Source organism: Protopterus annectens, chromosome 12.part0, assembly GCF_019279795.1.
Source record: "Protopterus annectens isolate FY-2018-M chromosome 12.part0, PAN1.0, whole genome shotgun sequence".
NCBI classification, from domain to species: domain Eukaryota; kingdom Metazoa; phylum Chordata; order Ceratodontiformes; family Protopteridae; genus Protopterus; species Protopterus annectens.
Window position 1 is genome coordinate 1,107,367,898 of NC_056746.1, and position 23,065 is coordinate 1,107,390,962.

Here is a 23,065-nt window from a genome sequence, read left to right on the forward strand (position 1 = left end):
CAGTGTATTTCTTGTTGTGAACCAACTCTGAGCATATCTGAGGGTTTCCGCCCAGGTTTCTAACATAGCTGAAGAAGGCTTTGTGGTTATCTTTAGTGTCCTTAGCGATTTTTCTCTCAAAGTTTGCCTTGGATGTTTTTATGAGAGAACGTAGTTTTCTGCTAATTGTTGATCAGAGACTTCTTCCCTTCATGGGATTTCGCTCTGACGTGCAGTAGCTTCCTTCTTTTGTTATACAATTTGTTTATGGCTGAGGTCCACCAGACTGGACGCTTACATTTGGTGGAGAGGGACTTGTATTTGTTTGGGATTGCATGATCCATGCATTCTTGGATATGTCCATAGAACGCATTTGTGAAGGATTCGGCATTGCGGGATGTGGTATCCACTGGCACAGTGGGCTTAAAGGATACGATCTCCTTCTTAAGAAGAGTGAAGTCTGCTTTTGAGAAGTTTTCACTGTGGTCTTTTGTGCTGGGGGTGGAGGTGGGATATGTATATCCAGGGTGATTAGTTTGTGGTCAGATCTCACTAGTGAGGGGTATACTTCCGGTGTGGAGCATTTTGTCCCCATGTTTGTGATGATCAGGTCTAGTATATTATCTCCCCTAGTGGGAGAGGTGACTAGTTGTTCCAGTGCATTTGAATTTATGAATTCCAGGAACCTCTGGGCTAGGGTATTTGGGTACATTATTCTAGCCCTATCTAGTGGGGTTCTTGAGATTGGGAGGGTGGTCTGTAACATGCTACCAGTTGTTTAGCAGTTTTGCCTACGGTTAGTTGCACATGAATGGTCTCTGTTGCTTCATGTGTTGCTACTAACCTGGAGGTGTGGGTGTCCTTTATGAATATGGACACTCCCCCTCCCTTTGTGGTTCGGCCCGGGTTTTGGGGCCGAAAAGCATGATACGAGGCATAGCCTGGTAGCGCTGGGGTGCTCTCAGGAGCCTTGAACCAGGTTTCAGTTACTGCACAGACGTCGATGTTCTCCATGCTGAGGAGTGCATCAAGTGCCTGCATCTTGAGATTTAGACTTCTGGCGTTGAGCAGCATTACCCTTAGTTTATTTCCATTTTTGTTTTCTAAGGTGGTGGGTTTGTCTCTTGAGCCTTGCCTAAAAAAGGCACTATGGGGGTGGCAAGAACCTTAGCCAATATCCGGAAGCCCAGTGGTGATAGGTGTAAGCCATCCCTTGCGAAGCAGCATGGCTTGTCCAACATATCATCCCAGGCAGACAGACATTGGATCCCCTTAGAATGACACCAGTACTCGAGCCAATTGTTAAAGCTGGTCATCTTGTCTTTGTATTGTGGTATCATTCTTGGTGAGGGCAAGATGCTGCTCAGGGTCAGGGTCATACCAGCCTGGGCTACATAATCGGAGAGCTCCTCTGTCTCTTTTCATGTAGTCCAGGGAGGTACGTCTCAAGTCATTCGCACCAGCATGGACAATGACGGAGTCATATTTGTACTTGCTTTGGAGTGACCTGAGTGCGTGTGTTATGTGGCGGATCCTAGCCCCCGATAGACAGCTCACAGTCACCTTCTCCTTGTTCAGCCTGGTCAGGGGGACATCAGTGTGTCTGACTATGGAGTCACCTGTTACTAGTGTATCAGGCAAGGTGTTTGGCCTTAAGGGCTGCGATTGGTCGACACACTGATTTATTGAAGAATGTGTCGCATGTGTTTTGTTTTGAGGTGGTGGATTTTTGGATGTCTGCTTTGGGAGCCTCTGTTGTTTTGGTAAATTTTTTATTAGAGCCTCCGAGTATGTCTTTGTGTTTTTATGTGTTTGGTTTGCAGTTGTGGTAGGTCTATGTGGGACTGGGATTGGTGTGTGTGTGTGTGTGTGTGTGTGTGTGTGTGGTTGCCATCGCCTCCTGTCTGGTCATGCCAGCCCTGGGTTGAGAGAGTTCAGCCTCCAGTTTGGCTATATAGTTGCATCTCTCACATGTAATTGTGTTTGTTGGGAGGAGGAGAGGGTTGTCTGTGTACATGAGACAATTGTAGCATTGTCTCAAGATGTCCAGATTGACCAGCTGAACTGGAGACGACGCCAGTAATCTACCACTCGACATGCTAGAACAGTATAAGGGAGTGGTATACCTTTAAGGGAAGTGGGTATTCACAGGGCTAGTAAGTAGATGTAGTGCTTTACTTAGTACGAGAGTGCTTACTTAGTAGAGAAGTATTGAGAACAAGTGCTAGGCTTATAATACAGTGAGTAGTCTGGTTATACTAAGAGTAGAGCTTCCTTAAGGGAAAATTTGAAGAGCAGACTTGGCGGAGCCAGAAAAAGTTTAACCGGTGCTGCGCTATGCGCACGACCGTGCAAACACGGATTTTAAACAGTGAACTACAAAACAGCTAGGAATGGTCCCAAACAACCAATTACTACAGCTTCTTGTGCTGAGGTCACTTCCCCCAAGGACAGGTAGGCTGCTCAAGGCTCCCCACTCCCACTGGTGAGCAAAGAAACTTCCTTCTATCCAAGTAAGGTAATGGACAACACAGGAACTACACCACAGCCCAGAATACAGCAATGCCTGTAAACTGGTCTAAACTAGTCGAGGAAGGCGGGAAAACAAGGATTATTTTTTTGTTTTTTTGGTAGAAACACACATAAAATGCAGAGACAGTGATTGTACACAGGCTAGCACACTTTAGTGGGCAGCCTCCACAGTTAAATTAAACAAGCAAACTTTCGATCAAATTGGACTAAATGTAATATTAAGTGCAGATTTTTAAAATAATGCAGCAATCGGTTAAAAAACAGTTCAGGCTAGTTCAAAGTAAGCTAAAGAAGCTATTTCCAGTGGAAAAAAAAAGCAAAGATACTTAAATCCAGAAGGTAGTCGCTTTTTTGAGTTCCTTGCTGCTAGGACCACTCTAAACCCACGTGGAGCTTATATGTATATATGTGTGTGTGTGTGTGTATGTATATGTGTGTATGTGTGTATATATATATATATATATATATATATATATATATATATATATATATATATATATATATATACATATAATATACATATAATATACATATATATATACACACACATACATATGTATATATAAATATACATGTGTGTGTGTGTGTACATATATATATATATATATATATATATATATACATATATATATATATATATATATATATATATATATATATATATATATATATATATAATATAGTTGCCACCCGTCCCGTTGTCAGCGGACACTCACGGTTTGAGTGCTCTCATCCCGCTTCACCAACTGCGTGGGACTTTAAAAGTCCCGCTTTTTCCCCTGTTTTGCAGCGCCGCATTTAATTGCCGGAAAAGCCGAAAATACTTCCGGTTTTTCCACGGCAACAGCAAGTCGTCACCACCCGGACCTGCAGTTAGAGGGATTCTCTGCTAGGTCCGGGTGGTAATGCAGCACAGTAATTGGCTGCAGCCATTGTAGGGGGCGGGAACTTCTTCTGAAGAGCCCCATAAAGGTCGCAGCTGTAGAGCACTAAGCTCTATAGCAGCTGCGACAAAAGATCTGATTTTTTTTTCACCATTGAAGCCAGCCTAGCCAGCCAGCCAAGCCAGCAAGGGAGCCAGCCCAGCCAGCCAGCCAGCCAAAGCCAGCAAGGGAGCCAGCCCAGCCAGCCAGCCAAGCCAGCAAGGGAGCCAGCCCAGCCAGCCAGCCAAGCCAGCAAGGGAGCCAGCCTAGCCAGCCAAGCCAGCAAGGGAGCCAGCCTAGCCAGCCAAGCCAGCAAGGGAGCCAGCCTAGCCAGCCAAGCCAGCAAGGGAGCCAGCCTAGCCAGCCAAGCCAGCAAGGGAGCCAGCCTAGCCAGCAAGGGAGCCAGCCTAGCCAGCCAAGCCAGCAAGGGAGCCAGCCTAGCCAGCCAAGCCAGCAAGGGAGCCAGCCTAGCCAGCCAAGCCAGCAAGGGAGCCAGCCCAGCCAGCCAAGCCAGCAAGGTAGCCAGCCCAGCCAGCAAGGTAGCCAGCCCAGCCAGGAAAGAAGCCAGCAAGGGAGCCAGCCAGCCCAGCAATAACTGTGAGTGTTAAGTAGATAATTGCATTTTGTGGCTTTAGTTATTTAAAATGGGAATAGTGTGCTTTATTTAAGTTTTTAATGTTTAGAGGTAGATGGGGATGTAGTATGTAGTATTTAAATCTGTGCAGTGGTTATTTTGAGACTTTTTTGTACTAGTTTAAAATGGGAATATATTGTGGTTTTTTTTTTTTAATGTTTAAAGGCAGATGGTGGGTGCAGTACGCAATATTTAAATCTGTAGTAGTTAGTTTAATATTTTTGAGTAGTAGTTTTTAAAGATATAAAACCTGAATGTATATGTAATTGTTATTATGCTTGGGGGTATGATTTGGAAGCATTACTTTTAAAAGGCTGAACTGTGTATTGAAGTTGTTTGTTTCTGTTGGGGGGCAGTGAAATATAAACTTAGTGTGATGCATTTCTATTGTCGTAGCTTTTTCTGGGTATTGTCTGTATGCATATAGGAATTGTTTGAGCATAGTTTGTACTTTTTTTGTATGGAAATATGCACTATAATGCTGTTTTCAGGAAGTTACGATATACTGTTTAGGTAATTTTTCCTGTTCCTGCAAGTCCATGTCTATGTGGTACAAGTCTACCTTTTGAGGGGGAATGTTAACAGTCAATGTAATTCATTTATTATTCTAGTAGGTACACGTTGCCAATTTGCCAAAGCTGTTTCAAGATTGTTTTCATTTATACTTGTAAATGTGTGCATTTAATTTATTATGCATTTTAATAAGGTTAAAATGTACTGTTTTGCTTGTAATGTGAATATGGGTGTGTGACTTTTACTTGGGCCTGTTTATTGCATTGCTGTGCTGGATTAATTGCTATGTTTTGAAGTAAAAGGAGCCCATGGAGTCTGCTGTACATTGTAGTTTTAAAGTTAAAATGTTTGGACTTTTTTCCCATTTATTTTTTTTTTTTTGTGGATGGATGCTCTGAAGTTAATGCAATGTATTTGAGGTTGTGCTAAACCATGTTACAGGGTAGTTTGCATCTAAGTAGCAAAGTTTTTTATTTTGTGTTTTAGTGATGTCTTCAACAACTTATTTACTGTTGTCATTATAATCAGATTATGAGCAGTGCTGCTGTTGGGCATGTTTATTAATAGATCATTGCTCTGTGTAAATTAGTGCCATACATTTCTTAACTGCTGTGGTCAAAAGCTAAATTAGGTCTATGGTATCCACTGTGCATTCTCATTCATTTTACTGTTTTTTGGTTCAGTGAATATGGTTAACTTTTTTTGTCTTGTGGGGTGTGGTGGGCATGTTCAGTGGTAAAAATAATGCATTTCATTTTCTACAAGCTGTGTTAATGTTAGTCTTCAATGGCCAAAATGCCCCCTACATTACCCCATTTACTATTTGACCTTTTTCAAACTGTTTGTAAACTCTTTTTTGCTCCATTCCTCTATAATACTGCATCTTCTTTAACAACTCTGGTGATATGTAGTGGTGTGGCCAGTGTCATGCTGGCCACACCCCTATCCTGTTGACCACACCCCCATGTCCCACTTTGCCCTTGTTAAAAGGTGGCAACCCTGTATGTGTGTGTATGTATATATATGTATATATATGTATATATATGTATATATATATATATACACACATACATATGTATATATAAATATACATGTGTGTGTATTTATTTATATATATATATATATATATATATATATATATATATGTATATATAAATGTGTGTATTTATTTATATATATATATATATATATATATATATATGTGTGTGTGTATATGTACGTATATATATGTATATATATGTATGTATATATATATATATATATATATATATATATATATATATGAGAAAGAGATCATCATGAGAAGCTGCAGCTTTCAAGAGAAACTCGGAAGGGTGAAGTTGAAAGTAAGTCTCGTTGAGTTCCTGCTTCAAGTTAATAAGAATAAAAAGAAATTGATTCATTTTACTCCATTTATTTCATTTACCTTATGGGCGTTCCTTCGTTGAAGGTTGTGCGTAGCACGTAAAACTCTACTGCCAATCATTAGCAGACCGGAGTTCCGCTGTGGCGACCCCTAACCGGGAAAAGCCAAAAGAGACAAACCTTAGTCATGGTTGTGGTATGACTGTGACTATGATAAAGCAAGTAAGGCAGGTAGGCAGTATGAAACATTATTATTTCTCCGATCGCCTGCCTGTTGACATAATGTTGCAGTACTGGTTTGCGGTAAAAGCTTATGATGTTAAGTTGTCAATCTCGCCTTCATTCTTGCTGGATGGGGTTCGGAGCCGATCCTCGGCTCCGACTCGGCACTAGCTTTAGCTCGAGAACTCCTTTTACCAGCTCGAGGCAACCCTATATCCCATGATGCAAGGCGGAACTACCTCAGATCTCGTTTGCCGCTTAGCGAAAGAGGTCTCCTTTGCCAGCTGAGTTAAGTTTTTTCTTGTTAAAGAAGAAAAAAGTTTAGTTAGGGGTTTAATTTCCCTTAAGTGTTAGGTTAGCCTGTATTTAGTACAGCCCACCCTATTCCCTTCCTTTTTAATCTTTTAAAATAGTTTTTTCAGTTAAAGTTTTACTCAGGCCTAGTTCCCCAAGTTATTCCCTTCCTGTGTGTCTGTGTAGGGATTAAGTTGTGTGTTTGTGGGGAGTGTGTGTGTATATCCTTTTAGGATGTCTAGGGAAGGCAAGGTTCAGGCTTCAAGAAGTGTGACCAGTGCTGTCAGAAAATGTCCCTGACAGACGGTCACACTTCTTGTGTGTATTGCCTGGGGCCTTTGCACCTGTAGGACTCCTGTGCGTTGTGTCATGCCTTTAGCCAGAGAGTCCTGCAGGAAAGGAGGAACAAATTGATCCTCCGAGGTTTGTTAAAACCTGAAGGTTCTCCTCCCAAGCAAGGGCAGGAAACCTCTTAAGCCACCAAGGCTCAGGCTACAGTGTCCAAGCCTCCTCCGGTGGCTCCGGCCCGCTGAGCCAATATCGGCTCGGCTGGAGCCGATACTACTTCTGCTAGAGTAGTGGGCTCGCGCCGCCGGCCCGATACCCTGACTACTGTTGCCTTGTCGGCCCGCTGGAGCCGACACTTTATCCAGCATCGGAGCCGAGATCCTCGGCTCCATCTGGGGTTCAAGGGACTTCGGCCCGATGGCTCCGCCCGTAAGAGATCCCGGTCCCTTCGATACAGTATTCACTCGGCCCGGGTCTCCTCTTTTGTCGGAGCGGAGCCATCGGAGCCGATCTTCGAGATCTTCCAGGCTGTCTGACCACGATTTGGAGAGGGTGGTAAGCAGGCTGTTGAAATCTCAGGCACTGGCCCAAATGCTCCATAGCCCGTCTCAACAGACTTCGGCTACAGCCCCGATTCTTGAGATTCCTCCTCCGACTCCACGCCAGAGTTCGGAGCCGGAGCTTCTTGGGACAGCGACTGTCTCGATGCCGGAGCCGATACATCCTTCGGCCCGATCTCCTCCTTGAGACTTTCCTTGGAGGGATCCGGTCGTCGGGTTTCCACTGTCTGCTCTGAGGGGGCTAGTGGCATCGGACCCTTGTCCGACCCTGCTCTCCCTCTCGGAGCTTCGGCTTTGGTAAGCTCGGCGCCGACATCTGCCTCGGAGCCTTCTCTCTCCTTGGAACCGACCATTCCTGTTTCTTCGAGCGGGTGTGTTCAGGTCTCCCGGGGAGAGGAGCCTTTGAGGTGATGAGTGTCCTGGCCTCTGAGCATGGTCAACGGTCTATCCCTCTAGCTCCTCCCTCATCAGTGCCTGCAGATGCCTCTTGCCAGCCTCTTGCTCTCAGGCCCAGGGATCCATCGCCCCAGGTTTCCCCACTGGGAATTTCCTCCTCTTCCGAGGTTTCTCCTGACCCTGCAGGGGAACCCCTCGAAGAGGACGGTAAGAGGAAACACACAGACTCCCCTGAGTCTACTACATCTGATACCGACTTAGATGAGTCGGAGGGTTCCCACAGTCCCCTTTGAGGATGTCTCATTTTCAGACATCCTTGAGCTCCTCAAACAGAGGGGAATTGGCCTCCATTGACCCCTCCGAGGATGAGTCTGTATACCTGGAGGCTTTTGGATCCCGACCCTCCACCTCCCGGTGTCTCGCCTTCGACCCACTCATGCAGGTAGTGGCTCGAAGGCGGGCGGCTCCAGATTCTGTGGAACCTGTCCCCAGGAGACCATCCAAGTTCATCACGGCCCCTTCGGACAAACAGTTCCTGTCCAAAGGTGTCTCTGTGGATGCTATGGTGGTGGCGGCGGCCACTAAGAAGGAACTGGCGGATCCTTCAGTATCTGTCCATCCTCCTAATAAGGATTCTAGGACCCTGGACAGGTATGGAAAGCGGATGTTTTGTTCAGCGACATTTGCAATGCGTTCGCTGAATTACCTTTGTCACTTCACCAGGCTTCAACGAGATATTCTCAAGGAACTGGGAGAAGTAGTCCAGGATCCTTCAGCTGCTGGGGCTCAGGAAAAGATTGCCTCTCAGCTAGCTATCCTGAATTCGATATCTAACTCCTCCATGCGGCTCGTATCTTATGCAGCCGATGGAACGAGCAGGGCCGCAGGCACAGGTGTTGCTCTTAGACGCCAAGCCTGGATGCGGCTGTGTAATTTTGGACCCTTTAAGGCGCCCTTCACCAACACCCTTTGACGGTTCAGCTTTGTTCGGACCTCAGGTGAAGGATACTTTGACCAGATGTGAACAGGACGGTAAAACTCTTTCTGCCGTTGGAGTCCAGTTTTCCACTCCTTCTAGACCATATCCCAAGGGTCAGAAGGGGGGGAAGATGTGGTTCCGTAAAGCCCAAGGAGCTACACCAGACACACATGGTCAGTTTACCCCCAGAGGCAGAGGGGGTAACAATAATAGACGCCCCCTAGAGGCAGGGGGGTCCTCAGAACCAGGGCAACAGGGAGCCTCTTCCTGAGAAGCCCTTTCAGCATCCCTGAGGTGTTGCCTGACTGTCCACCCTTGGAGGCAGTCGGGGGAAGAATTTCGCTGTACCCAGTAGCCTGGCAATCCCTATCACAAGAGAAGTGGGTACAGTCGATTATATCCGAGGGTTACAAAATCCCTTCGAAAGGTTTCAGACCTCTACAATCCCTTCCAGACATCTCACCCGTCAAAGGGATTTGGCAAAACAGGAAGTTTCAAAACTCCTGGGAAAAAGAGCCATCCAAACAGTGCCGCAGACCAAGTAGGATCCGCTTCTACTCAAGATTCTTTTGGTCCCTAAAAGGACGGAGATTGGAGACCAATACTAGACCTAAGCAGACTAAACAAGTCTGTCAGAAAGGCAAGATTCGGATGGTCACGCTGTAATCCATTCTGCCCTTTCTGGGCAAGGACAACTGGATGTGCTCGATAGACCTTCAGGATGCGTACTATCATATAAAGATTCACAGACGCCCAGAAGGTTTCTCCGCTTTCGGCTGGGAGCCAGTCATTACCAATTCAGAGCACTGCCCTTTGGCCTCACTTCAGCCCCCAGAGTGTTCACCAAATGCATGGCAGTGGTCACAGCTCACCTGAGACGTCGAGGATTCCAGGTGTTTCCTTATTTGGACGACTGGCTCCTCTCCGCCACCTCCAAGGATCAGCTTCTTCGGTCCAGAGACTACACCTTACAGCTTTGCAAGAGTCTAGGAATTTTGGTGAATTTCGAAAAATCCTCTCTGCTGCCTTGCCAATCTATCACCTTTATAGGCGCAGAGTTAGATACCGTCAAAATGTTAGCCAGACTAACAAATCAAAGGATTCTGGACATCCAGAAATTTGTTCAGCTTCTGTTCAGCTTCTGTTACAAAGCAACAAGGTCAAAGCCAGGTTTGTCTTGAAAGTTCTAGGCCTAATGGCTGCAGCCATTGTTGTTCTTCCACTGGCTCGCTTCCACATGCGTCTCCTGCAGTGGATGTTGTTCACGCAGTGGTCGTACCACGATCTGCCCTTGAGACACGAGATCTTAGTGACACAGTCTTGCAGGGCTCATCTACGATGGTGGATGTCTTCCCCTCTTCTTCATCAGGGCCGACCCTTTGTTCCCCCTCCTCCAGTTGCCACAGTCACCACGGATGCCTCTCTGATCGGGTGGGGGCATTATCAGGGCAGGATGGTCCACGGACGTGGCAACCCATAGAATACCACCTGCACATAAATGTCCTGGAGATGAGAGCAGTGCTTTTAACGTTGCAAGCCCTCGACGACTTTCTTCCCACAGGGACTATTGCAGTACAGACGGACAACATGTCCGTGGTCTGGTACATCAACAAACAGGGCGGAACCAGGTCCTATCCCTTATGTCGAGAAGCTCTCAGACTTTGGCAATGGGCGATCTCTTCTCAGCGTTTCTGATAGCAACGCACATCCCGGCAGGTCTAACCTATTGGCGGACAGGCTAAGCAGATCTATTCTGATGCCTCACGAGTGGTCTCTCAATCAGTCTGTAGTGGATCAGATTTTTCTGAAGTGGGGCACCCTTGTTGCGATCTTTTCGCTACCCTCAAAACAGCAAGTGCCCAGATTACTTCACACTATTTCCTCTTCCAGGCCAACCCTTGAGAGACTCTCTAACCCAGGATTGGCCTCGGGACTTCTTTATGCTTTTCCTCCCTTTCCATTGATTCCACAAGTCATTCAGAAAGCCACCGCTTTGAGAGCCAAATTGATCCTCATTGCTCCATATTGGCCTCGACAAATTTGGTTTCCGCCTCTACATCATCACCTTCTGGTGCAGCCCTGGCATCTGGACCCAGTTCCGGATCTTTGATCCACCAGTCGGGTCAGCAGCACCGGGCCATTCATTCTCTCAACCTCACTGCTTGGTTGCTCCACTTCCTTCCTAGCCAGGCTACCAATGATTTCTGACTCAGTCAGAGACATTTTAGTGTCTTCCTTAAAGTCGTCCACTAGTACTGTTTATGCTAGCAAGTGGCGACGTTTTCTATTTGGGCAAAAGCCAGAAATATTGATCCTTTCACCGCTCCTATACATTCTGTTTTGATTTCCTGGCGGAGGTTTTTCATTCGGGATCGTCATCATCTACAGTCAAAGTACAACTGGCTGCTATTTCCAAATTTCATGTTGGCTTGCATGACAATAACATCATGTCTCATAGGTTATGCAAAGCCTTTTTGAGAGGAGTTTTTCTCCTAAAACCGCCTGTGAAACATCCTCCTCCGCAATGGGATCTGAACTTAATGTTGGCATCCCTAATTCTACCTCCTTCGAACCGTCTGCTACGTGTTCTTTAAAGTTGTTGACATGGAAAACTATATTTTTGCTGGCTGTTACTTCTGCAAGAAGAGTTTCTGAGATTCAGGCCCTCTGTATTCGCTCACCTTATCTGGTGTTTCATAAGGATAGGGTTTCGCCAGAACTAACCCTTCCTTTCTTCCCAAGGTTGTATCTCAAGCCAATATTAACCAATCTATTGATCTACCAGTTTTCTTTCCTAACTATTCTGACAGAGCTGAACAGAAGCTGCATTTTTGGATGTTCATCGTCAGCTCAGGTACTACTTACATAGGACTAAACAAGTTAGAAAATCAGACCAATTGTTTGTCTCCTATGCAGGAAACAGGTTGGGTCTTCCAGTATCTAAAGTGACCTTATCTAGATGGTTGACTTTCACCATTTCCTATGTGTACTCTCTACGCGGCAAACAACTATCTTCTAAGCCAAAAGCACATTCGACCAGGAGTCTATCCACTTCTGTAGCCTTTCAGGATAGACTTCCCATTGACACTATTTGTGCAGCAGCTACTTGGGCCACGCCTCATACCTTTGTGTCTCATTACAAGTTGGATTTGGCCTCCAGAGATAGGGCCAGTTTTGGTTCCACTGTTCTCAAGAGTCTGTTCCATTGAGCCACCCGGGATACAGGTGCTAGGACGCTGTCCCATCCAGCAAGAATGAAGGCGAGATTGACAACTTAACATTTAGAAGTTATGTACCTACCATAACGTTCCATGTTAGTTGTCTTCTCTCGCCTTCTTTCTTGCGTCCCTCCCTCCTTCCCCCTGGCCTGGACAGATCTTGGAGAGTTCCTATTAGATTGCTTCCTCTGGAGTATTGTTATGAGGACTTCTTTTAGGAACCATGGTTCCTAATTATATTAGGATAAGTCTTTAGCAGGGTTAGTTAGCTGCCAAACGAGATCTGAGGTAGTTCCGCCTTGCATCATGGGATATAGGGTTGCCTCGAGCTGGTAAAAGGAGTTCTCGAGCTAAAGCTAGTGCCGAGTCTCGGCTCCGAACCCCATCCAGCAAGAAAGAAGGCGAGAGAAGACAACTAACATGGAACGTTATGGTAGGTACATAACTTCTAAGTTTGTTTCATGGTTCTGCTTTAACTGCTTCAAGATGCTTTTTTGTAAATTAGCACAGTCACAAAACAAAGGACTTTTATATCAGTTACAGAAAATGTATTTCAAATAGGTGAATTGCGCATTACTTCAACTACAAAAGTAAGAGAGAATCCCAAACATTCTTTGAGATATGAGGTAAATGGGGACAGTATAATCGTGGATAGATGAAGAGTGGGAAAATGAACCAGTGAGAAAGTGTCTATGTGAAGATTTCACTGTTGCTGTATTGTTATGGTGATACAAGTTATCACAATGCATGTTGACTGATACATTGAGGAACCTTCCTCAATGTATTGCCTATCAGAATACTAGCTCTATGAAGACACTGCATTTCCTAGGGTGTTCAGATAAGTTGTGGTTCTGTTGCATTTGCAGAAATAGTTGTGCAGCCATGAGACCTGTCGAACTTAACTTCTGAGTCACTGTGCTGTCCATGGCTAGCTTAAATTCTTCAGTTCTTCACAACTAATTTTGTACTTTTCATTAAATTTGAAGGAAAAAAAAAAAACCCTTTTTTTCTTTCATGTGTACTATACTCTATAAACATTCACAGTGTGACCAAGAGTGATGCTTGATGCCACTTTAGTCTCCACATATGAGCAGCCTCCTTTTATAGTCATTCAAACCTATACTTTCACAGAACTCTTCACTCAGGTGACTATATCTTTCGTGCATCAAACTTTATTGACCTTTGATCATCGGGAAACTTTGACTGGATATGTGCACATTTTCAGCCGAGGCCCAGGATGAAAAGCTTGAAAATATTACAAAATATTTTAAGAATAATAATAGTACAGGCTTTAAAAATAATACAGAAAGAAAGAAATGCAGGTTAAATCCATTTGTCCACAACATCTTTTTCCCATGATTGCACACTGGGTTAGTGTCACTTCAACAGTGGCAATCCTCTCTAGCCAAGGATTGATTCCACCACTGGGTGGCTAGCCAGCAGTAGTTCTTCCACACTGCACACTCGCACCTATGGCCAATTTAGCATGTCCAGTCCACCTACTGCATGTCTTTGGAATGTAGGAAGAAACTAGAGTAACTGGGGGAAACGCACACAAATGCAAGGAGGACATGCAGACTCCACACACAAAAAATACTGGTTAAATAATTGTGTATAATCAAAGTTTCCATAGTATGTTTAAGACTAAATACAAGTTGTACAGTAATGGTAGAGAAATTTTAGCCAGTTTATAGAGGAATTAAAGGTACGTTAGTAATACAAACAGGAATTGCAATATGAAGGGAGTGAAAATGAGGATTGTGCTATATTTGGAGAGAAAATGATAGAAGTAAGGAAGCAAGTGAAAAGGGGAGAGTAAGGAGATGTAATATGTGAGTAGGTATTTATTCACATATAGGGATATAGTTTTATCCTGGTGTTGAGCAAGAACAGAGACAACTTTTGGCTAGGAAGTCTTTCAGACTGGTTTTGAAGGATGGGAGGGAAGGTATTGATCTCATGGATAGAGAAAAGGATTTCCAGCCCTTAACAACATGATACATGTACAGACAATGCCCAGCAGATTAGATAGGTTTGTGGAAATACAGACATTTTTGGTCATTGGATCATAATGACTGACTAGGAACATAGTTGTCATAATGACTGACTAGGAACATAGTTGTACAGAATGTTTAGTGCTGGGCAAGCACATGGATTTTGAATCCTTCTGGATAATTTTATAGGTGATAAGCTGTGTATATTTTTATTGATGGGTTGGTTCTAACCAATTTAGGCTTTTTTGTGCTGTGCATTTGTTGGTTCTGAAAGGGATATTTGCTGAAAATGTAGCAACTTTGTTGTAACATTATTCAAGTTTTGACTTTTGTGATGCCTGAAGTTTAGTAAGGATGGAAGCGCCATAAAAAGTATGAGGAGGAGATAAGTACTAGCAAATTTAGCTTTAGTTGCTTCGCTGAGGCTGTATAAAGCATCTCGAGTTTTTCTTTGTGCAATTTTGTATACGCATGTTGAATTAGATTATCATCCACTATCATCCGTAATAGTTTGCTATGAGAAGTGACTTCAGTGGCTGTATTATCAAGAGAGAGGACCTTATTTTTTTTTTCCATGGCAGAGGGATTTGGGGGCAAAAGTAGTAGTTTGTTTTTTAGGGTGAGCATGCGTTGAGTTAAAAGCCATATTTCAGTTGCTGTTAAAGCTTCCGGAGTAATTTTTGAGGTGTGCCATGTTATCCGATGTGCAAGTGAGTGTGGAGACATTTGCATACTGTATTAGGGAGGCCTGATGTATGGCACGTATTGGTGAAAATGTTAAGAGGTAGATGACCAAGGATAGCCTTGTTGTACACCGGTGTTGACTGGGAGGTATGGAGAAAGGATGGAGTGCCATTTTACTCCCTGATAAACCTGTTTGAGAGGCAGCTTTTAAACCATAGAAGGCTGGGGTGAGAGAGCGCCAAGGAGGATATTTGAAGTAGATGTTTGCTGTGACAAACTGTATCCAAGGCTTTAGATAAGTCTCAAAATAAGGAGGCAACTAGTTTGCTATTATCTCTAGTTTTATTGACAGTATCTATATAGGCTAGAAGTGCATTGTTAGTACTATGGGAAATAAGGAAGCCATGATGTGTGGGTGATAGTTCTTCCTATAGGAGATAGTTTAGCAGTTGTTTAATAATAGAAATTAATCAGTTTATAAGCAACTCACAGCAGTTAGCAGTGAGGTACCAGGAAGAACAGATTTTCTTTAATTTCCTGAATGCAGAAACCTTAGGACAGTGGCCATGTTAGTAAGTGCACCTTGGAGTGCAAGGACAGCTCTGGTGGGGGTGTTGAAAACTAATTTCTGGCACGGGCAGACATGCATAGACTAGATGAAGTTAATACACAGCAAGGTTCTTAAAGATAAATGTACTTGCATTGTACAAAAACAAAATCAGTTAAAATATTTGGGAGTTGATACTTGTGGTAGTGTTTCAGCAGCATCTGGGTAAAATTTAGTGACCTCAGGCTATTGTTCAAAGAAAATTTTGCAGTGAAATGTTTGTTAGTTGGTCCTTATGGCAGATGTTTAGCAGTATCTGGGTAGAATATAGTGACTCCAAGCTGTTGTCCAACGGCAACATTTTCCGTGAAAATGTTTGGGGGTTGGCTGCAACTCCACACCTACATATTTTCATGGCCTTTCACATAGGACTACTTAGGAGGGTGTTCTGCTACAAATGCGTTTCCACTATTTATTTATTTATGTATTTGTTTATTTTCTTATAAGTAGAAGTATATGAAATTTCTTTATTTTTAAAAGAAATTGGCCCATGGCACTTCATTTTGAAGAAAAATCACCCATAATGCCCTAGGCAGTAAATTGTTGTACACCTGACCATTCAATTTGTGGGTTTTATGCTCTGTCCCATCTATATTCTACCTGATTATTTGATTTGTTTTTTTACGTAATGGGAGGATGGTGCAGAAAACCCATACATTTGAAAGTATATAGTAGTTGGTATAGCAGCAGTGTGAGAGAAGCTGATAGTTCTATTAGTGGCTGTTTTATTTTTCATTATTATGATGGCAGACTACCAGATGCGGGCAGTGGACAGCTTTTTAAGACTGGGCTAGCCATACCACCTAACTGCATCTCATTTCCAGGAATATTCTTCATCCACACTGAAAGAGGCTGTCCCACACTTTAATTTTTAGCATGCATTCGTGAAGTAATTTAATTCAAAGCCAAGGAAATGTGAGCAGGACGCACCAAGCTGTAGTTTGCAGTTTATAGATAATTGTCATTTCACATTGCAGGGGTATTTTGACTTTTTTCGGGTGCTTTCTTCTAATAATGCCTAATGACTTCATATTAATACACCAGAACTTTTGTATATGTTTTTATGAAGAAACCGTTAATTATGTTGTGAGCATTCTCATTGAAGTTGTGGGACGAAATGTAGAACACTTACCATTTGTTCCACGTTGTAAGATGTAGTGTTCCGCATTATGGATATGGAAGGTTGAAAGCTCTGAGGCTAGCAACTGTGTGTGAATTTGTTTGAAATGGATTTGAAGTTCATCATTATGGCCTTTAATTTGTTTATTTGCTTTACAACATTCAAACATCAAATGGCAAAGGAGCTATAACAGCAGGCTACAGGGCTGTCTGTGGAGGCCAATGACTTATCCTGCTGTCACTTGTCTGATTTTGTGGAGGCCAATGACTGATCCTGCTGTCACTTGTCATTATTCTGACTTTGTAGGGCTAATGTGATTTGTGAGAAGCAAGATAGAATACATCAGCCGCTGTCTGTGTGAAAGAAGGCTGAAATGTCTTGGTGTGGTTATCTTAAGTGGTAGTAGGCTTGGCATGGCTGTTGCATGTTTGTGTAAAACAAAGTTGAAAGCATCAGTGTTGACAGATTATGTATGTAGATCTGGTGGCAGACAGAATTAGTTAGCAAATCATTTTCTTTCAAAATAAGGTATAAAATGCATCACAAAACAGTTAGGCCCTTGTAGATTCTGGTGGCCCTCTCACCCTGGCTATATTAAGTCAGTTTTGATGCCAGTATCAAAGGGACCTTTACCCTAGGTCCAAGCAAGTTTAAACTGCACAAATGGCCATTTTAGCTTATATGGGATTCTGAGGGCACAGGGAGCAGTCAGACCTCACAGCTGTTTCTTTTAAATAATATGACTTGGTTTGGAAGTAGCTTAAGATTTCTGCTGCTGTGGTAATCTTGCTAGAGAAAATGGACAGGGGGGGTGGGGGTGCTTTTTTAATGGAGACACTAAGTTTTCAGTGTAAACAATGAAAGCACAAGCCAAACCAAGAACTTCAAAAAATGATGCTAGCCAGGGAGTACAGCCTCACTGCAGAACTTTATTGAACAGATGAGTGGAAGTTTATTCTTTAATGATGAAAAGCACTCCTTCTATTCAACAAAGTTCTGCTGTGTAGCTTTACTCCCTGGCATGGTTTGTTGAAGTTTTCAGTGTACTTAAGTGTTAGGCCATGTGATTGTTTCTAAAGTTGCTTGCTAATGATTCAAAGTGGTTTATCTTGTACATTAGATGCCGACCTTCTTTGTTTAATGGAATGTGTTCTCTTGTATTGAGTGTTAATTGAATAAAATATAACTTATTTTTTCTGTTGGAATATGCCTGATTTACAATGGGTATGCAGACTGGGCTGCCTAGTAAGTTGCACGTTTGTGAAAAATCAGCCTTTATTGCATATTATACCATGACCCCAAAGCGGCACGCTGATTGACCAGCGCCCGTTTAAATCCCATTAGTATTAAACACTGTCTCGCTATGTTAAATGGGTTTAACATAGCGGAGACAAAAATAAGCAGCGGAGATCTCCGCTTTTTTAGCCGTCTCGCTATGTTAAGCCATTATTTAAGAAAAGTAACAGTTTCTTTTCTTAAATAATGTCATGTAATAACTTGGGTGTGGGGGTAATAATTTTTTTCCGCACGTTGGTGGGTTTTTTGGTCTCGGGCTTATCCTCGGGACCAAACCACGCGTATTAGCATTACCCACACCCAGGCGTGGGTTATTGCTATAATATTGAATATCGAGGAGAAAGTGAGTGTTTTATTTATTTTCCCCCTACCATTTACTGTTCTCCAAGTTGTGGCAACCTCAGAGTAATAGTTTGAGGGGTGTTGGAGGAGAATCCTTGTGGTTCTTCAGTCGTTTGTGTACACAAGGGAACAGTCTTGTCAGTGTGAGTTTTTTTTTATTTTTTTTGGGGGGGGGGGGGTTGAGTGCGAAGGAAAACTTGTGAAAAGTATCTCAGGGTGTCTGGATACAGAGACTGTGTGTTTAATGTTTTCAGAAATGGTGAGTTATTTAAATATTTTTTTTAGGAGGCATTCCCAAAGAAGGTTATTCAAAGAAGCAAGTTTTATATAGGTGAGATGTCTCTATCTCAAAAGATGATAAAAAACTTTGTATCCTGAAAAAGGACTTAAATGTGCAGGCATATTATAAATTAACCGTTTTACCCTGCATAAACTAATGTCTTTCGGCTTTTCCCGGTTAGGGGTTGCCACAGCAGAACTCCGGTCCCCTAATGATTGGCAGTAGATTTTACGGTGCCGAGGTGCCAGCCCGACGCCCAACCTTCAAAGAAGGCACACCTATTCACGCACCTACCTGCATGTCTTTAAAGGTCACTCGACCGCAGGGAGGGCATACAGACTCCACACAGAAGGTGCTCCAGCCAAGAATTGAACTGGAGAACCTCTTGCTGTGAGGCGACAATGCTAACCGCTGCACCACCGCGGCACACACTCTGCATACATATTGCAAATTAACAGCGTCCCATGTGTATGTCATTCGGTCTTTTTTTTTTTTTTTTTTGTAATACTGTTTTGCATTCAGAAACTAAAGCTGATTGACCTGGTAGAACTCTAACTCCTGTCATCGTGTTCTTATCTTCAAATCTCAAATTATGCAAGGTTTACAAAATACGATGTATGGCATAGGGCTGGAGATTAAGCGTTGCAGATTCCCTGTGTTGACACCTGCATAATTTGACACAGTCTTTGCCCGTATTACTTTATGAATTTAAGTTACTATTGAAACATTTGATGGAAGAGACTTTCACCAGTTTCTGTAAATCTCTTGAGAAAGTGAAAGTTGCATAGTTGATTTTACTGTGTCAGACGATTTAAATATCAGTAATTCCTTAAGATGGTTTTACTTATGTACACCATGGCTTGTTTTGAGTCTGGGTTGGGCATTCAGTATTAGACAGTACTTTTTTAAAGGTCCAGAGATGTGTCTGGACTGTAATTTCAAGCACACTGGCTAGAGGGCTTAACAGGATAGTGGATTCTTCTCTGTTAACTAGATTTGAGTTTCTGCATTTTGAGGTAAGACTTGTACTGTATTCTGATATTGATGGTTACTGGTTTGGCACTGGCTGTCAGATACAGTTAGAACTATCACTACTTGAGGGGGCTACTTTTTTCCTCACTCTCTCTTGCTCCTAGAGCTTTTTTATATGCTGGACAACAGCAGTTTTAAGCTTGCATGGTGTTTGAAAGTGCTTTGGATTTGCAGATGATGACTGCAGGTAATTTTAAACAAGGTAAGAATTAAGCTGAAGTGCAAATTTTCTGTAACCTGTTCATCTGTTTTGCAAAATGCAAGCTGGTTTATTTGGAGCTGACCGACTTTTTTTAGTTTCTCTCTCTCTCCCTGGTAAGCTTTTGTGCTGTATATTTCACTCTGCGCCTCACTGAAATTAACTTTTGATTATGGAATAAGGATTTGTTTGGAAAGCCCTATACAAACATTAGTCACACTTTTAGAAGTACCTTTTTTGTTTAAGCTAAACTTCCCTTCATTAAGTTTTTTTATTGTAACTGACTTGGTGATCCCCTTTAATTGCATTCCTGAGATGCCTGTTGAGTAAACCAAGAAACAAGGTCTTGGCTGACTGTGCTTCAGCAATAAAGGTTTTTGTGTAAAGCGGTACTCGGGTGGCTGCAGTTAGTAATTATCCGGAACTGTTCTTAAGCTTTTTGGTTCTGTATCAAGTTGGTGACTTTAGTTCTGCCACCCCATAGGATCATAGGAAGTTACTACGGTATTGGTCCTGAGGCCCTTATAAACCTAGCTAAGAGTTTAGCCCATGTGTAGACAAATCAGCACCCAATGCCCCTGTCCCGCAGGGACACGGGTGGAATCCCAGGGATGCATTTTCTATTTCCCATCCAGTTATCCAGCTTGTGCTTAAAAAGGGGTAGAGAGGTACTCTGCTCGATGTGGAGAGTCACCCTTTTCCACAGATGGGAGTGGCCACTGGGACACATCTGTCCATCCAACAAGTCCTATTGATGTCACAGACCAGGTTGAGGCCACGTGTATAGGTTACTTGAGTGGAGCTTGACTTGTGGATATGCAGCAGTCCCATCAAGGCTGGGTCCGAGATCGCCATGTATGTCAGACAAAGGTCACCTCTGAGGAGTCTTTTTATGAAACAGGCTAAAAGCTGTAGCCCTCTACTCTACTCTGTGTATGGAAGATTTTAGAGGCCCTGGATTCTCCTCTTGAGGAACCTGTGTGGTCTCTCCAGCTGCTGCATGTGCTTTGCGAGGTACATGCTGAATGGGGCGTTTTACTCAATAATGGGCCTTATAAGGGAAGAATACAGCGATGTTATGACCTCCTTGTCCCTGGAAGAGATACCTTTACTTATGAGGTGGGCCATGTAGAAAGCTTTCTGTACAATGGAAGCAACTTGGTGGTCAAAAATCAGGTTGCTATCAATCTGGGTGCCTGAATCCCTCACGACCAACTACGTGTTTAGGACATTTATTAATGTGGTGATTTGTGGGGACATCACTTTCCCCAAAGGGGATGATGATGCATTTTTTTGTATTTAGCTTGTTTGTTTGGGTGAGACCCTCTTGGAGGATGCCCACGTCACTAGGGGAATTGATGACCCTGCCCGGCTTGCAGTAATCTGCAAACGTGGTCAGCCATAGCCCACTGGTTTTGCCCACACCTCAGAAAAGTATATCCCAAATAAGAGGCCCCAAGACCGAAGCCTGGGGTATGTCACTCGATACGGGTCTACTGCTTGAAATGGCTTCCCCTGTTTTGACCAGGTGAGTTCTATCAGTGAGCCAGTTAGCTGCCCATCTGGTAACATATGGATTGACGCCTAGTTGAGAGAGTTTATCTGTTATGCACGAGTGGGAAATGGGTGTTGAAGGCTTTGGGCAGGTTAAGGTAGGCAGTGCGCACTCTTTCCCTCGTCCGTGGCTGTGGTGACAGTCTCAAAAAAGTTGACCAAATTTAACCGAGACCACCTCCCCTTGACTAAGCCAAACTGTGTGGGATTGTGAGTGTTTGGAGGTTGCCAATGTCCTTGTTAATGAGGCCCATGATCTGTTCCATGGCCTTGCAGATCAGACTGGTTACGCTGATGGGTCTATAATTTCCTGGATCAGTGGACACTCCACAAAGAAGAGATGACAGTGGCTGTCCTCCACTTAGCTGGGACAAAGCCAGTACTCAGGCTTTGGTTGAATAGGACACCTAGTGGTGCAAATTCCTGCCTAAGTTCATGTAGGATGCAGCCTGGGATGTTATCAGGTCCCATGGAGGCTGTATTTTTTTTGCCTTTGAGAGAGCAATGATCATCTGTACCCTAGATATACGGGGAAGGGAGCAGGTACTGGGAATATCCTAATTTACTGTTGGGGGGGCAGAGGGGTGAAATTTTTGCTGAATCTGTCAGCCATCAAGTTTGTTAAATCTACGGCATTTGTATATGTGGGGTCCTTGACCACCAGTTCTTAACAGATCTGGGTGCTGCCTTTGAGATTATGGACATATGTGAAGAAGGCTTTATGACCGTCTCTAGTAGATGTGGCCAATTTGGACTCTGTTTGCTTTGGAGGATTTCACTAGTGCTCTTTGCTTGTTTAGGCTAAGGAAAGATTGCTACCAGTTGGGCACCTGATCCTTCTTGGTCCTGGACAGCAATTATTTTCTTAGTTTTATCGCAGATGTCCACCAGACAGGTTTACTCTTCAGAGGATGATTTAGTCCTGTCAGGTATTCCTGATTCCATGCATCTATATAAATGTTCGTATAGTAATTTGATGCTGAAGTAGTCCTTGTATCTTTTGCAAGTATTTCTCATAATACTTGGCAGGAAGATGCTGTTTTTAATAGCATTGAGTTTGTGTAGCTTTTAGCATTTGTGTGTTCCTTGGAAAGCAGTGGATGTATTTTGTCATCGTTATTGCAGCTGTGCTGTTGTAGTCCTGTATGTGGAGGTGTCGTACTAGTTCACAGTGATGGAAGCGTAGTGTACCATAGAACAGTGGAAGTACGTGTCTTCATAACTCAAACAAGTTTAAAAGTTCATTTCATGGGCTTCTTCAGAGTAAAGCCATTACATAAAAAACTAATTTGAATAGTTGTCATGTGATCAACAGTTTCATTGACAAAAATTAAAGAAATATATAAAAATTGATCATATATTAAAATGGAGAGCCATATACTAAAAATGTTTCTAGTTGTTAAATCATAAAGTATACTTTTAGTGAAACATTGAATAAACCAACATTCTCTCTCTATTCATAATAAAACTCCCTGTAAATAAATATGCAACTAATAAAACTAAGTTGTAGTCTGAATGTTCTACTTTAGATGCCCTTATTTTTAAAACACTCGTCAAAGAGCAATTTTCATTAATACCTAGCATAGTTGTAGCGTTCAGTCGTAGCCGCCATTCCAATTCTAGCCTCTCTGGATTTGTCTTGGTGTCCCCTCCCCTTTGTGTAGGAGAAAATCTATCAATAAAAAAAAGTAAACTTTTTTTTTTTTAAAGTTTTCACAAGACAAGCTATGGGCGTGTAGTAATTTTTATCTTATTTTTTATGTCTCTTACATGTTCGGCTAGTAGTGTTTTAAAAATAAGGGCATCTAAACTTTAATATTTGTTCAGTTGTTTTTAATATGTTTAATTTTTGTCATTGAACTGCTGGTCACATGACCTAACTATTTAAGTGAGGTTTTAAGTAATGACTGCTCCTGAAGCTCATGAAATGAACTAGCTGAAAGTGCTAAGTGTAAAATGTTCTTTTAGTTTATTAAAGCACGAGGCTGGTATTAAGTTTGGCGGTGGAGGTTTCTTTATATTTTGGTGAAGTATGTGTCTTCTACCAAGTTGTT

General features: G+C 42.9%; 1 protein-coding gene across 1 annotated transcript in view; it reads left to right on the forward strand.

The window, feature by feature from the left end:
* Positions 1–23,065, forward strand: part of SYS1 (SYS1 golgi trafficking protein) — a 262,613-nt gene that overhangs the window by 20,852 nt on the left and 218,696 nt on the right.